Source organism: Furipterus horrens, unplaced genomic scaffold, assembly GCF_987537825.1.
Source record: "Furipterus horrens unplaced genomic scaffold, mFurHor1.1.pri manual_scaffold_8, whole genome shotgun sequence".
NCBI lineage: Eukaryota > Metazoa > Chordata > Mammalia > Chiroptera > Furipteridae > Furipterus > Furipterus horrens.
The window spans coordinates 74,669,432-74,684,671 of NW_028327178.1; the positions used below are offsets into that span (position 1 = coordinate 74,669,432).

The window sequence follows — 15,240 nt, forward strand, 5'->3', positions numbered from 1 at the left end:
TTTTTTGCCAGATTTTAGAGTTGTATGCATGGCTTTGTCATTTCTGCATGGGAATAGTACTAGCTGTGACACTCTCAGGACACAGCACATCTGCCAGTATCCAAGGGCTACAGGGTGATTTTCTTCATCATTTGCATCCCTTGGTGAGCTCGCTTACTATCAAAGATGTTGGTAGCTAAAGGAAAACTACTGGACTTATAGCTGGGGCACATTTGCAGGATGAAAGTAGTGGATGTCTCTCAGGGAGCCCTTGTGGTCCCACATTGTGCTTATAGGAACTAGGGAGTAGATTAGCTAAGTCATTTTAGGGCAGAAGGTAACACTTGATTCAGGTTCTTCTAGTTCTTAGATTTGTCACTGTTCATCACAAAAAATGTGAGGATATCTGTTCAGAACAATGATGATAATAGTAATTAATATTGACAAAGAGTTTACTATATGCCTGGGACTATTGCTAGAACTTTACACATATTAGATCATATGATCCTTATCAATAATCCTTTGAGGTAGGTTCTATTATTATCCCCATTTACAGGTGAGGAAACCAAGCCCAGGGTAAATAACTTATTCCTGGCTCATTAGAGAAAAGCCCAGTTGGGTAGTCTGGCTGTGAACAAGGATGTTCTTGGTACCACTGTGGGGGTACTTTACCATATCACCCAGAAAAATATTTATACTCAAGTTGCCAGGGCCTGATGCTATGTATTTTCAAAATAAATCTCTAGCCTTTGATTTGACAAGTGAAGGTTTAGATCATTCTGTGCAATTCTATATCCATAGTTTGAAAGGGATGTTGGCAAATCTAGCTTGCATAGAGGTATGCAGCCAAGACGATGAAGAGTTTGGAAACTATGTAATATGAGAGGTGTTTAATATAAGTAAGGAATGAATTATATGACTAACCAGAAAATACAGGAAGTGGCTCTGCAAACTGCCTTCAGATACTCAAGGGTCTCTCTCCTTATGGGCCATGCACATTTGAGTTCCCTCTTTAGGGAAGAACTGAGATGAATGAGCAGAAGCTTCAGGAAAGTCAAGTTCATTTTTGAACACTCACAATGAACTGAAGACAGAAGAATGCTCTGAAAGGTAACGAACTCCCCATTATGTATTTCCTATAGTGAGGGCTATAACATCTGCTGGGAAGAAATAGGACTTTTGTGCATCAGGGCAGGAGGTTAAATTGGGTGAACTCCAGTATCAATTCCAACACCTATATTACAGTAGGATGATTTTACCATTTTAGAAAGGAACTAAGTTAAAATTCAGCAGACACCTCTTTGAAAATCATATTCTATTATGCACAACCCCTTAGGGCAGCTGATAGGGAAAACGGTAGGGTGGACAGAATACAGGGCCACAACTTAGATAACAAAGGTCAGGTCGTGCCTCCACCATCTACATATAGGGCTCAGCCCAGGTGCATTACCCCTCACATCCTTAATTTCTATAACTTTAAAATGGAGGAGAAGGGCTATCGTCATTTTGGAAAGTTCTAAAATAGTGATAATGAGCCCCAAAACTTTTCTGATTAAGCTTCGGTTATTTGGAACATGCAAAGAACAAACTTATCCTTGCCCACAGCAGTCTGGATAATGGTGAAAGTGTTGTATAAAGGATCTCTGTAGCAGGTCATTTCTGCACATTTTTTGGACATTGAGTTTGCCAACAGAACTTGTGCCTTTTTGTATCCTGTTATCGTCGTCGTCGGCAGCCGTCCGTCTCGAGAGACGATGGCGTAGCTTCCTGAGAGTCTATCTGCACCGCCGAGAATGGCTGTGCAGTCCGATTTGGGAGTGACAATCCCTGCCGCACTTGGTACAGGTGAAGACAGATGGCTGTTGTTGCTGCTGCTGACGCTGCTTCCGCCTCGATCTTTTCTGGACCGCCTCCTCGTTGCGCGCAGCCTCCGCGCGTGACGTACCTTGCCTGACCGCGAGCCTCCAGGCTAGGCGGTCGTCTGCTTGAACTTCCCATGTGTTGAGATTGATGGAGCATTGTGTCATGTCCTTTTTGCAGATGTCTTTGAACCGCAGTTTTGGGCGCCCTGTCATCCTCTTGCCTTCTGCTAGCTCGCCGTAGAGGAGGTCTTTGGGGATACGGCCTGCATCCATTCTTTTGACATGGCCGAGCCACCTGAGGCGTCTCTCGCTAAGAACTGCATGCAAACTGCTCATATTGGCTCGCTTCAGCACCTCGGTGTTGGGGACCTTATCCTGCCAGGCGACATGCAGGACGCGTCGCAGGCACCTCATGTGGAAGCTGTTGAGTTTCCTTTCGTGCCTTGCGTAGGTGGTCCACGTCTCGCTGCCATAGAGGAGAGTGCTGAGTACGCAGGCTTGGTAGATGCGCAGTCTGGTTTTCTCAGTGAGGCTGGAATTGTTCCACGCTCGCCGGTTCAGTCTGGCCATAACTGTGGCTGCCCTGGCGATTCTCCGGTTGACCTCCAAGTCGACTGACAGAGAGCTCGAGATGGTGGACCCGAGGTAAGTGAAGTCGTTGACAACCTCCAGGGTGTATCCGTCGATGGTGATGCATGGGGGAGTCCCCGTGCCTTGAGCCATAACATTCGTCTTCGTCAGGCTGATGGCTAGTCCGAACTCCTTGCATGCGTGGGAAAGGCAAGTGACTAGCTGCTGGAGTCCCTCTTCGGAGTGTGATGTCAAAGCTGCGTCGTCGGCGAAGAGCATCTCACGGATGAGCACCTCTTTGACTTTGGTCTTGGCTCGTAGACGGGCCAGGTTGTAGAGCTTGCCATCGGATCTGGTGTGAATGAAGACACCCTCGCTGCAGTCCTTAAAGGCGTATTGGAGGAGCATGGAGAAGAAGATTCCGAACAGCGTAGGCGCGAGGACGCAGCCCTGCTTTACTCCGCTGCTGACTGGGAAGGCCTCAGAGGTTGCGCCGTTGTAGGACACCGTGCTGTGCATGTTGTCGTGAAAGGACATGACCACAGCAAGCAGATGTGGTGGACAGCCAATCTTCCGTAGCAAGCTGAAGAGTCCGCTTCGACTGACCAGATCAAACGCCTTCGTGAGGTCAATAAAGGCGAGGTAGAGTGGTTTATGCTGCTCGTGACACTTCTCCTGCAGCTGGCGTAGGGAGAAGATCATGTCCACTGTTGATCGGCCAGCTCTGTATCCTGTTATAAAGTGAAGGTTTTCTCAGCCATTTATTTTCTTTTTCTCTTTGTCTTAATTTGGCAACAATACTATTAGTTTGTGATCAAGAACTATCCCCCTGGCTGGGATATTCCAGTTTCTAAGGGTCTATTGTGTTCCAAGCAGCAATAGTGCAGCTTTACTGGAATTGATAGCTCGATTCCAGTAAAGCATCTATAGAACAGCAACTTTTTATTTGTCCTATCTATAGAAAACTGTTACTCTGCTCATATCTTTGTGTAAGTCAATTTGTACTTCAAACATTATGTTGTATTTTGGAGAGGACAGGTTAATTCATAAGTGTTTGGAGTCTGCTTTGCAAGCCTACTCCATGGCATAACACTGCTCATAACACACTTCCCATGTTTTAAAGGGAATTTTCCTTTATATCATGTTTTTAATGTCCTCTGAAGGTGTGGCAATACATATTCATTATAGAATTATAAATCTCTTACAAAAACCTAATTAGTCCACTTGAGATTTAAAAAAAGTCTTTCTAATCGATTGTTGCCATTGGTCCCTTTTATCTGAACAAGATGGTAGTGGATTTACATAGAATAATTCCCCTTTTATCCAAATCTTGGCAATGAGAAACAGATAATAAAACAGACTTAATCATCCTACTACCCAAAACCTGAGGCTTGGAGCCTCCCATTCGAGTGCAAGGGGAAAATAAATACACACCACACCATCCAAGGATGAGCCATGCTCCTCTCCTAACACCTCCCTCCCCGGAGACACACACACAAATCTGTGCTTCACATGCTCAAACACACCTTCACTCTATTTCAATAAAAATAGAATTCAATTTTACCTCAAAATCTTGCTTTCTCCCAAGTATGGAGAAAAGGGCTTCGACTGTGGTATCAAGTGCTAAAATACATGTGGCTACTCAGAAGTAAGGCTTTCCCTGCCATTGAGAGGCAGGGTGCACATCTATATTGCAGTTAATTAATTTAGTCTTCATATCAAATGCTTGGAACTACAAAGAAGGCTTACCAGCTAGTTTCCAACAACCAAAGGATAAAAAACTTAATGAAAATGCTAAGAGATTCAGCAAACAAACTGTTTGCCATTTGGGATTCACTTAGGGCTACTTAAAAAGCACCCCTTGATTGAAATCAATTAAAAGGAGCCAGACACTGACCCTACTGAAAAAGCTTAAAAATCCCACCTACCCAATAATGATCCCAATAGACTTCCAAAGCCCTGGAGACCTCATGAATATTCTAAGAATTTAAAATACCAAAAGAAGGAGTGATGGGGAGGAGGAGAGAGGTTTTTGCCTCTAAATAATAGTGGCTCTCTTGTGGTTTCTCATAGCCTTCCGGGATTCACTTTTCAAGCTCTTTATTGCAGTTGCTCAGGTTTTTAACTGATCTCCCACAAGGGCTCAGAAGCCTTAAGCTAATTACATTTGGTTGAGATATGCTTGATGAGATGGGGAAAATACAAAGTTATGAAAGGGTAAAAAATCTCTAACCATCTGCTGGTGGTTTTACTAAAAACAAAACAAAACGAGAGAGGGAGAGAGAGAGAGAGAGAGAGAGAGAGAGAGAGAGAGAGAGAGAGAGAAAGAGAGAGAGAGAGAGAGAGAGAGAGAAGGAAGAGGGCAAATAGAGTGAAAAGGTACTGGATTTCTTTAATTACTCGGTCAGTTACTGGTTGGAATGTTGGGAAAGGCTGACCGAACAAGTTTAGAGAACTAAGCGACAACAATGCTTAGTGAATAAGCAAAACCAAACTGACAGCAGAAAAGGGACACCCTTTTTAAGGGAGAAAGAGGAATTAGGTAGCTTGGTTTGGAAAGGTGTTTCTAATTAGAAATCACAGGTAGCGAGTGTATGGACAGGAGAAAAGGAGATACGCTCCTAAACTGGAATTAGGCGTCAGAACAGCCTCTGTGCTTCTTTTTTAGGTTATCTGCGTTCTGGAAAGGCAGTTTCAGATGGGGCCCTGGTGACGTGCGTTCTCTCTGTTCTTTCTGATGCGTCAGCCAGACAGTTGCTTCTGTTTTACTTGGCAACCCAGGTGAACCGCCTGCCTTTAGCTTTCAAATCAATGCCCCAGGTGCTGATTCAATATGGCAAACAGCTTATGGGCATTGCTCTGAAAGCCCTGTTCAGTTTCTCTGTTTATTTTTTGTAAATAATGAATCTCCTCTAATTCAGCTGAGAAAACGTTAGAATTTGGAAGACAAACTGACTTAAATAGACAGGGACTACTAAACAAATTTTGTTTTTACTTTGTGTAGGGTTACTCCTGAAGTAGAACACAGTGGTGCCTCCAACCCTATTTTTGTTCTTTTTTTTCAGCCTTTGCAGAGGAACTGCCATTTTTTTTTACGTTGTTCCATCTTGCTTCTGTGTCTGAAGATGGACAAAACTACTGAGATAACAGTGAAGAAAATTTTTTCTTTTTATTACTCACTTTCCATCAAAACCAGAAAAAAAAAATGACTTCAGTAGTGAATACATTTTTCAGATACAAAACTCGAATTCTATGTATTTTCAGATAACCAGGTCAGGATGTTCTTGGAGTACCCTGGGTTTCCTTTTCCAGTGGACCAGCAAGTCCTATTCTGCACGCTCTCTTTGTTCCCTCTTCCACATGGTTCCAGACCTGCCACCATGGAAGAGACGAACTGTCATTGACCACAAGGAGAGCACGAATGGGAAGAAAGGCTTACAAACAGCTGATCTCAGACATACTGGGATTCGAATTGGGAAGAAGTCCACATCCTTACCACATCTACCGTATGCTCAGTGTTCAGCTGCAGGTCCCAGGAGTCCACGATGATGTTGAAGACCTCCCATAATGCCTGATATGTCAGATGAGTGGATAACAAACAAGGATTTGGCTAGTGGTTCTTAAAGTGTGGTCCTTGGGCCAGCAGCATTAGCATCACCTGGGGACTTGTAAAAATGCAAATTTCTGCCTGCCCACTGTCCCCAGATCCTCTGAATCAGGAACCTGAGGTACATGGCCCAGTAATTCATCCTTTAACAAGGTGTCTAGGTAATTTGGATCGAGTGAGAAGGGAGTATGTTCTATGTTTTTATCTATCTATCTATCTATCTATCTATCTATCTATCTATCTATCTAATCACTTATCTATCATATATCTGCCATCATCCATCCATCTACATGATATCTTTACAGTGTTTAAATACCTGCTCTCCAACAAAAATAAAGTGGAGGATAAGGTCTAAGGGATTTTCAAAGAGAATAGTCTGAATTTGGAGGTAAAATACTAGACTAGTGGTGCTGTTCAAAACATGTCCTCAGACCAGCAGCTTCACTATCACCTAGAAACTCAATAGAAGTGCAGATTTCCAGGCCTACCAGGACCTAATGTATCAGAATCTCTGGGGTTAGATGGGTCCATAAATCTGTGTTTTACAAACACTCTAATTTTTATTCAAACCTAAGTGTGAGAGCCGCTGTACTAGAATAATATACTGACAATATTTGTGGTCAGTTTGGCCTTAAAATATTAGATTTTTAGGGTCAAGAGGTTCTGTATTCACATTTTGTGGTGTTACTCAGGGAGAGCCAAATTGGAAAGAATTTAGACATGAGTTTTATATCTTCTTTCTTTCCCAAAAGTATTGTTTGAATATTTACTTCATTATTTTACCCAGACCAGAAAATAAGCACCAGCTTTTTCTCTTCCTTCTATCCTTCTTCCTTCTCTCTTTGTTTTTTCCTACGTCTTTCATTGTTTTTTTCTTTCCCTCCTCCCTTTCTTTATTTCCCTAATGCTTTTGCTGTAATTCATTTTATCTTCCCTGAATTTCCTAGAGATGCATAACTATTCTATTTATTGTGACCACAGTAATTAGATTTGCCTGAATTAAATTTCAATTGTCAAACAAACAAAATACTGATATTAAAAAGGAATGGGTCATGATAATAAAAATGCTGCCTAATTTAGCATGGATTATAGAAGGAGGAATAACTGTATAATAATTCTGAACTAGAACATGGGAAGATATTGAAGCCTCTGCTTTCTCTGGGGATCTATAAAGGTAAGACTACATTTTTCAACATGGTTTGCAGAAATTCTGTTGCAAGGAAACATATTGGTTTCCTATTGCTATTGTAACAAATTACCATAGACTTAGTGTATAACACAAATTTATTTTCTTATAGTTCTGGAGACCAGAAGTCTGAAATGGGTCTTATGGGGCTAAAATCAAGGTGTCAGCAGGGTTGTTTTCCTTCTGGAGGATCTGGGGAAGAATCTACTTCTTTACGTATTCTAGTTTTTAGAGGCTGCCTGCATTTCTTGTCTCGTGACCTCCTTCATCCATCTTCAAATCTAGCAACATAGCATCTTTAAATCTCAAGCTCGCTCTTTCTCTCTCTCTCACACACATACACACACAAACTATTTTTTTGTCTATTTATATTTAATTATTAGATGTTATGCAAGTTTTATTTATTGTACAAGGTTGTCTATAATATTTTTTAATGGAAAAATAAGAGTAATATAACAGTATAAAATGACTATTAATTTTGAAAAGTATTCCCTTACATTAAAATTATATGTCCATATCTTAATGTTATGAGCCATATATCTATCTCTTGATCCTGAATATTATTATTTCATGGACTGTGCTCAAAAGTATATGAAAAAGGAAGGACAGGTGAAGTAATTTTTGTGTATATTTGAGGAATAAGCTACATATTATTAATGGAAAAAAATATCCTTTGAAAATGCCTCTAAAAAGAAATATCCAGGTTTTTTGTCCCTGTCATTTCTATTTCTTTGCATTTTTTATCAGTTTCATTTAAATTCAAGGCTAATAAACTATAACACTTCTATGCCAAAAGTGTAAGCTCTAAAAACGATATGATATTTATTGGTTGGAAATATGACTGATTCATCTCAACATTTCTTTTAAAGATTCACAGTGAAATAAAGGTACTGCATACAATCGAACCAAACCCTTTGCTCTTGTTAAAATGTTTACTTCCCTTTTTTTCTTTTTCTAAATCATTGCAGCAGATGTTATAAAATAAATGTAGTGAAACATTCAAGCAGCAAGCTCCCTAATTGTTTCCATCTTGATTATAAAAACACATTGAAAGGTAAATCCTCACAGTGAAATAAATGAAAAAAATAATTAACATTTCAAGTACTCCTTATACCACCTGCTCTTTACATACTGTGCTGAAATGAAGGCACCTGATATATAGAGTAATGAAAAGAAATTGGGATTACTTCTAAAACAAAGAGAAAAGTAGCACTTCAATTTGACAGCAGATACTCTAACCAATATCTGAGTTTAAGGTTATATGTTAAAATATTTGTTGACAAGAATTTGATCTTTACAACAAAATATGTAAGTGAACACATGTACACATCTATATTATTACAATTCCTAATAACCCCACTTACTTTATGGATAGACTTGTCACTACATGGTCTTTCTTAGTTCTGTCAGCTCAGTCTTTCTTTAAAAATTGTTATGATTAGGATGCTTAGTTCACAGTCCTAATGCAAATCTTACTTGCAGTATACCCAGAGAAAGCAAAGATCAGTTGGTTTACTAGTAAATAAATGGAACCCCCTTTTAGGCACAGCAGCAAAAGAATTATATTTAAAGGAAACACATTTTTATTCTAAGGAAGAGAGATTACTTCGCGCCATCCACAGGTTGAAATTTTTGGGACCCAAGCCACTCCACTTTGGGCCCCCTTTATGGAGGTTAACATCAGGGGAGCCATTTTCGCCAGCCCACCAGTTTGGGGAGTGTTGGACAGAACAAACACTGCATGCAGAAGGGCAAGGCATTGTGGGATAATCCAGTTTCCCCAATACTAGTGAAACATACATGTATATATGTCTGTGTATACTTATAAAGACTGTATAATTAAGGAGTTCCATGTGGAAATGAGGGGTTTCTCATTTAGGGTAATTTGGGCTACATTGACATAGATGCTATAAATTGGAAGTCAGAAAAATTTTTTTTTCTGTTAAGGGCCAGATAGTAATCATTTTAGGCTTTGTATGTTTTAACAAAAATTTATTTGTGGACACTGAAATTTGAACTTAATGTAATTTCTAGATCTCAGAAATTATTATTATTTTTTTCCAACCATTTAAAAATGTGAAAACCAGTCTTAGCTTATAAGCCATAAGAGACAGCAGCTCAGGTTTGGCCTATGGGTCCTAGTTTGCTCACCCCTGCTAACCTTGCTTATCCCAGCCATTCTTCAAAAACAGTTTCATTTTATCTTTTTCATAACTCCAAAATGCACGAGGATAAATACATCTCTCACTGAGGCTCCCAGAGGTTTAAGAAGCTCACTCATGATCATAGTTAGGCAGTATCAAAGCCAGAACTAAAAGTCAGATCTTCTGAGCCTTAACCCTATGACACATACATGTACACACTTTATAAAATTCATATGGGATAGTGAAAAAAAGCATAGAGAAAGTGAATTGTATATATATATATTGGTATCCTCCAGGCACTGGTTCCGGGATCCCTCCTCTGCCTGCCCACCTCAGGATAACAGAATCTTCAGATGCTTAAATCCCTTAGTCATCCATCAGCACCTGCATTGTAAGCCTAAGGACATTACAACTTATCCTTGTTGCTAGCTTGCACATCACTTTCCACCTGTCTATATCCACTTTTTTTTTTTCCCAAGAAGAACTTAAACCACAATATTCTTTCAGTCTCCATCAATTTTGTGAACCTTAGGTAAATAGATTAGTACTGCATATTACATTTAGTAATTGATTCAAGAAAAATAATGGGGATGTATGCTTTCTACATACCACTTAGAAAAAATCTAATATATTCATAATAAAAAATAAATTAAAATTATGTGATATAATAACACAATGTTAATATAATTAAGAGTTTGTGTCAAATATTTCTAAATTTAACTAGAAATAAAAATCTGCAGGAAAACATTTTAATGCTGGTTTTGTAGTTTATGCTAAAATATTAGATCCTTTTTAGAGGAGATCTTCTGTAATATTACTTTCCTATTTGGTTATTAACCTAAGTGATGTTATTTCACTGGATTTCATATGTGCTGCAGATCCTGCTGGGAAAGCATATAACTGGACTCATTTAGGAGGCAGCAATGTGGCAATATGAGAAAAGTGCCATATGTGAAATCTCACTTTATGTCTATTGAAATTTTTGTATTTTAGGTCTCCTAGGGACATGTCCATTGTGCTATTGTGTAATTTTATCAGCATGAAGTTATGCTGAATATTTTCTCTTCTTTTCAAAACCCATATTTTGGTAGAGCTAACTTCAGAACTTAATGTTGCAACATCTGTGCCATACACCTGGGAGCCATAGAAGATGAAGCCTGAAGATTATCTACATTTTCTAATCTTATAGAGTGCTACAAAATGAGAGAAAAAGATTATACATTTTTTTCTCATCAGGAACTTTTTGAAAGAAACCCCTTTATGTCTCCTTAGAAAGATTCTCAAAATAAGAGAATCACTATTTCTAAAGCTATAGAAAACCTGCCTACAAATGTAATAGAATACTAATTTGTTTTTGTTCACAGATAAGAATAAGTCTGAATACATATGTTCAACTTTCCATTAAGAGATACTGTGAATACACACAAAACCTGGAGCTATTTTATCAAAATGTTTTTAAATAAGACTTTTTAATACCTATAGAAAACAAACAAAAATTCTATTATTTGAACTTAATTACTACTTTTATTCTGTGGATCTACCTATAAGTCAATGGCTTCTTTTTTATGAATCATTATGTTACACACCTGAAACTAATATAGTTATATGCCAATCACATCTCAATGAAAAATAAAAATTATTGTTCACTCAGCATTTTTAAAACAGAAGATTGAGATCAAGACAAAGAAAAAGAAATTTATGAATAAGAGAGATGCCTCCCACATCATCTTTCATTAATTATTATACCTTTATAGAATAAAAAAGAATAAAATCTGGCTGGCTTGGCTCAGTGGATTGAGCGTCGGCCTCCGAGCTAAGTGTCGCTGGTTCGATCTTCCAGTCAGGGCACATCAGAGAAGGAAAACTCTGACTCCAAAAAAGCTCCGCTGCCTTGCGGCATACCTCTTCAGGGGAAAGGCTAAAGGAGTAAACCCCGAGAGAAAATTCGGAGCCGGAGTCCCTAAGGCGGTTTGACGTTGTAGTCAACACCGGCAACTCCTGCAGCGCACCTGAAGCCAAGCTGTATTGACTCCGTCTTTCCCTTGGATCCTTCAGCTGCGAAGAGAGGGGGGGTCTGCTGCATGGGCAACAGCAGACCCTCCATATCACCCTGCCCAGGCTCTGTAGCGTCAGCTTCACTGGAGAGGACACTCCAGCGTCATCGCAAGATGTCGATTCAACACGGGAGGAGACAAATACCGTGTCACTCCCGAGTGGGACTGCACAGCCATTCTCGGCGGTGCAGATAGACTCTTAAGAAGCTACACCATCGTCTCTCGAGACGGATGGCTGCCGGAATAGAATAAAATGTGCATATTTGAAACACCTTGCAGGTAACAATGCTAAAAATGAATAGTGCAGAACAATTTTTGTTGAAAGATAATGTAGTATATGTGAAGTCTCTATGGATTCAAATAGAAAGGACAATAAGTGGTGATGAGGAACTCTACATGTGAATTCTCTTGACTTCATCATCAATTTATCAAATTATGATAAATACTAACTGATTATGGAGTGCGTTCTATGTCTCAGGTATTGTTAGAATTGTTTTTCAGATTTCACCATAACTATGTGACTTTTGTCATCACAATTTTACAGATAAGGAAACTGAGGCATTGGAAGATTAAATAATTTGCTCAAGGTTATCTAGCTTGTTAATTAGGGGCAGAGCTAGAGCAGAGCACCCTAAATCTATGTTGCTTCATTTTCCTTAGGTTACTTTTCTTATATGGAACTGGATAGCTTTTAAATTTTGCTTTGAAGCAAATAAAATGGTAAAGGTGATGCATTTTAAGTTATTTCAAACTTAGAAATATTCAAGGTAGGGCCAAGTTAATCATCTGTGTTAAAGAAAGAAAAGGACAATGTGGTTAATTCAAGCCCACAAGTGTTATTACTCCCCTATAGATAAAAGTTAAATCAAAATATTCAACTTCAAAGTTTTGACAAGCAAGTAGCAGAAGTTGACCTCATTTCTTTCTCACATACTATTTCACTATTTGCAGGAGAGGGTTGGTACTCTCACAAGGAGGAGGTGAAAAGTGGGTAGTTAACTTGTTAGTAATTAGAGGTACACTCAATGCTAGAGGAGCCACTGCAAGAATGGTGACATGTCCATGTGTGCTGAAAACAAGTAATTTTCATTTGTAGGTTAAGTTAATAAGAGGAAATGTATATCCATTTGATATTCCTCATTTGCATGTCTTGTATGATATACAAAGTAAATAATTTCTACTATAGAAAAATTAAACAGGCAGGCACCACTGGGTATTTTATATTTTACAAGTACAATTGAAAGGAGCAATGTTGTGTACCTGTATCTAAAGCAAAGGTTGTATCAAATGTCTGTTTTCATTGTCAGATATAAAATATATCAAACATACAATTTATTTAACTTGCTAGGAGCATGGTGTTGTGAACCTAAACTAGTATTTGCAATGCAGAAAGGTTATTAGAGGCAAGGACATAGAAGAATACTATGCTCTAAATGCACCAATTAAACTGTATCAATGTTTCTGTCAAGAAGAGTTCAATAATTTGGAAGTTGTAGCTACTATTGACCTGATTTTACAATTGACATGTCTGCATTTTAATTTGGAAACAAAATTGATCACTGTGTCCTATAAACAAGGCCAGTCAAATTATTACTTTGCAACTGCTTTGCAAACATATATTTATTTAAGAGCAGCATGATTTATGATATAGTGTACCAGAGAAATTATTTCACTTCATACTTTATATTTTAGTTTCTTTTAAGAGATTGCTTTACATATAAAAAATAAAATTCTTCTGGTTCTTCAATAAATACTGTTTTTTTGATAATGGTTTTTTAAAGCAGGTTTAAAAAAATATATTTCTATCTTTACTCCAATGTATTGACTTCTTGTCCTAAACACTGCTTTAAATTTTACAAAGTGTTCATTATTCCAATGTCTTCAAAAAATATTATAAAATACTCAGTTATTTTTAACAGTATTCAGTATTATGATATCCTAATATTCCTGGACAAAGCTTACAATTTAGAAGTTCATAAAAATATATATTTTATATAACTTATTTAATTACTATCATATGAAGGATGACAGATGAAATCAGTACAAAAAGGTCAATCTATTCGTTTTATAGCCACCTCAAATTTTCTAAGACTCATCCATCTAGTCCATTATTTCTACTTCTTATAGACTTTCTTAGTTCTACATTAAAAAAAATTAAACTGAATATAAATGAATAATAAAAACATATTCATACTACTTGTAAGGACAGAAAACTGTTCCAAGTATCTTCCCTTGCTAATTGATTATATTCTACTCATAAAAGTAGTTTATTTCCCCTTTAAGAGACTGCACATTGCATGAGGATAACTCTGATGGTGAATTCTAGGCAAGATTCCAAAGAAACTCTATTTTGATGGGTTATTTAAAAGCAGTCCTACCTTTTCCCCCTTTTTCTTCTTGGTTACCTGTTAGTGGAATCACTTCTGGTTGCTCTGCAATTGTGGCATCTTCTCGGCTTGATGAAAGCTCTAAATAGAATGAGATGGAAGGATACTCAGGAATGTTTTAGCTGAAATCACTGAGAAAACAGTTACGAAAGCATACAAAATTAAAGTTCTTTCCCTCAACCTCTCTGAGTTTTAACAGTCATACAAAGCAGAAAATTATTGCCATTCTCTAGAAATCATTGCCTAAAACACACCCACACCGCTCTCATACATACAAGTGTTCATGGTTCATAGTTTTATCTCATTCTCCGGTAACAATATATGCCGTTTTTAATACCTTCTGCTTCCATGTATGAGCTCTGTGACTTTGCCTTGATTTTTATTTCATTCTTCATTGAATCATTCTCTTCTCCTGTTAAGAAGAATGATTAAAAAACATTTTTTAAAAAGTGTGACATGCATGACCATAGCTTTACCCATGGTTTGAAAAAAAAAAAAGTCAGAAACCGTGTTTTAATCATGCATGGAGAAGTAGAGAACAGTTTTGAATGAAAGCATAAGGGGAATGTATTACTTTGCAGATCATCAAATTTATCTCAATTATTTTATAAGAAATACCCTGATAATTTAGGCAAAAACTCTTCTTGTAGCTGATTAATATAATTAATATTTAGCTTATGAATGTTCTAACAGCAGTGAACACAACCTAGAAATTTTGACATTTTTAACAATTTCTGGGCTGCATGAGTTAATTACCTTTAGTTTTCCTTGAAGATATAGATATTTCCTGCATTGAGGATTCCTAGAAAATTAAAACACTACTTGCATTTTCGTTCTTCCATCAATGGAGCATGAAAAATTTGAGCAATGTAAGCACACAGAGACTGGGTCACCTAACAGCTCAAGCATTCTCTAATGGCACCTACTAAATATAGAAAGGTCAGGAGAGAATTCAGCCAACTATTAGTTTCGATGAGACTCATTATCTAGTAATGTTTTTTTCTTTTTTCCTAATCCCCTGGCTTCTCCTCCTCCCTTTTCCTGTAGAGTTTAAAACACTTAAGTGTTCATTAAGGGAGTAAATTATAATCTGTCCATTTTTACTCATACTGATGAAAAATTTTATGCTGAGGATATTTCACTATTGAATTAAAAAAATTCCAGAGCTAGGGTTGGTTATAAGCAGAAAGGGGATGCAGAGGAGCTTAGGCTCTTTGCCTGGGTACATCCCTGTGGTATTTGCACCATTGTTTCTACTGTTCCTATGCCTTTCTATAAGAGGAGACTACTTCTCTGTATGTGCATGTGACCTGTAGCAGTCCCTCTGGGACAAGTGTATGTTCCCACCTCATTGATGCAAGGCCTATTCATGTGACTTGGTTTAGAAAATGGCACAGCAACAGACATGATGTGTACCAGATTTAAGCAGAAGCTTCAAGATCCATTGCATG

General features: G+C 38.0%; 1 pseudogene across 1 annotated transcript in view; it reads right to left on the reverse strand.

Moving 5' to 3' along the window:
- LOC150003173 (ADP-ribose glycohydrolase MACROD2-like) overlaps window positions 1–14,582 on the reverse strand; it is a 61,632-nt pseudogene extending 47,050 nt beyond the window's left edge. Inside the window, exons 1-3 of the transcript XR_016512606.1 lie at window positions 14,546–14,582; window positions 14,127–14,201; window positions 13,781–13,870 (exon numbers count right to left, since the gene is read on the reverse strand). The product of XR_016512606.1 is annotated as an ADP-ribose glycohydrolase MACROD2-like (transcript). The remainder of the gene's footprint in view (window positions 1–13,780; window positions 13,871–14,126; window positions 14,202–14,545) is intronic.
- Between the last annotated feature and the right edge of the window lie 658 nt (window positions 14,583–15,240).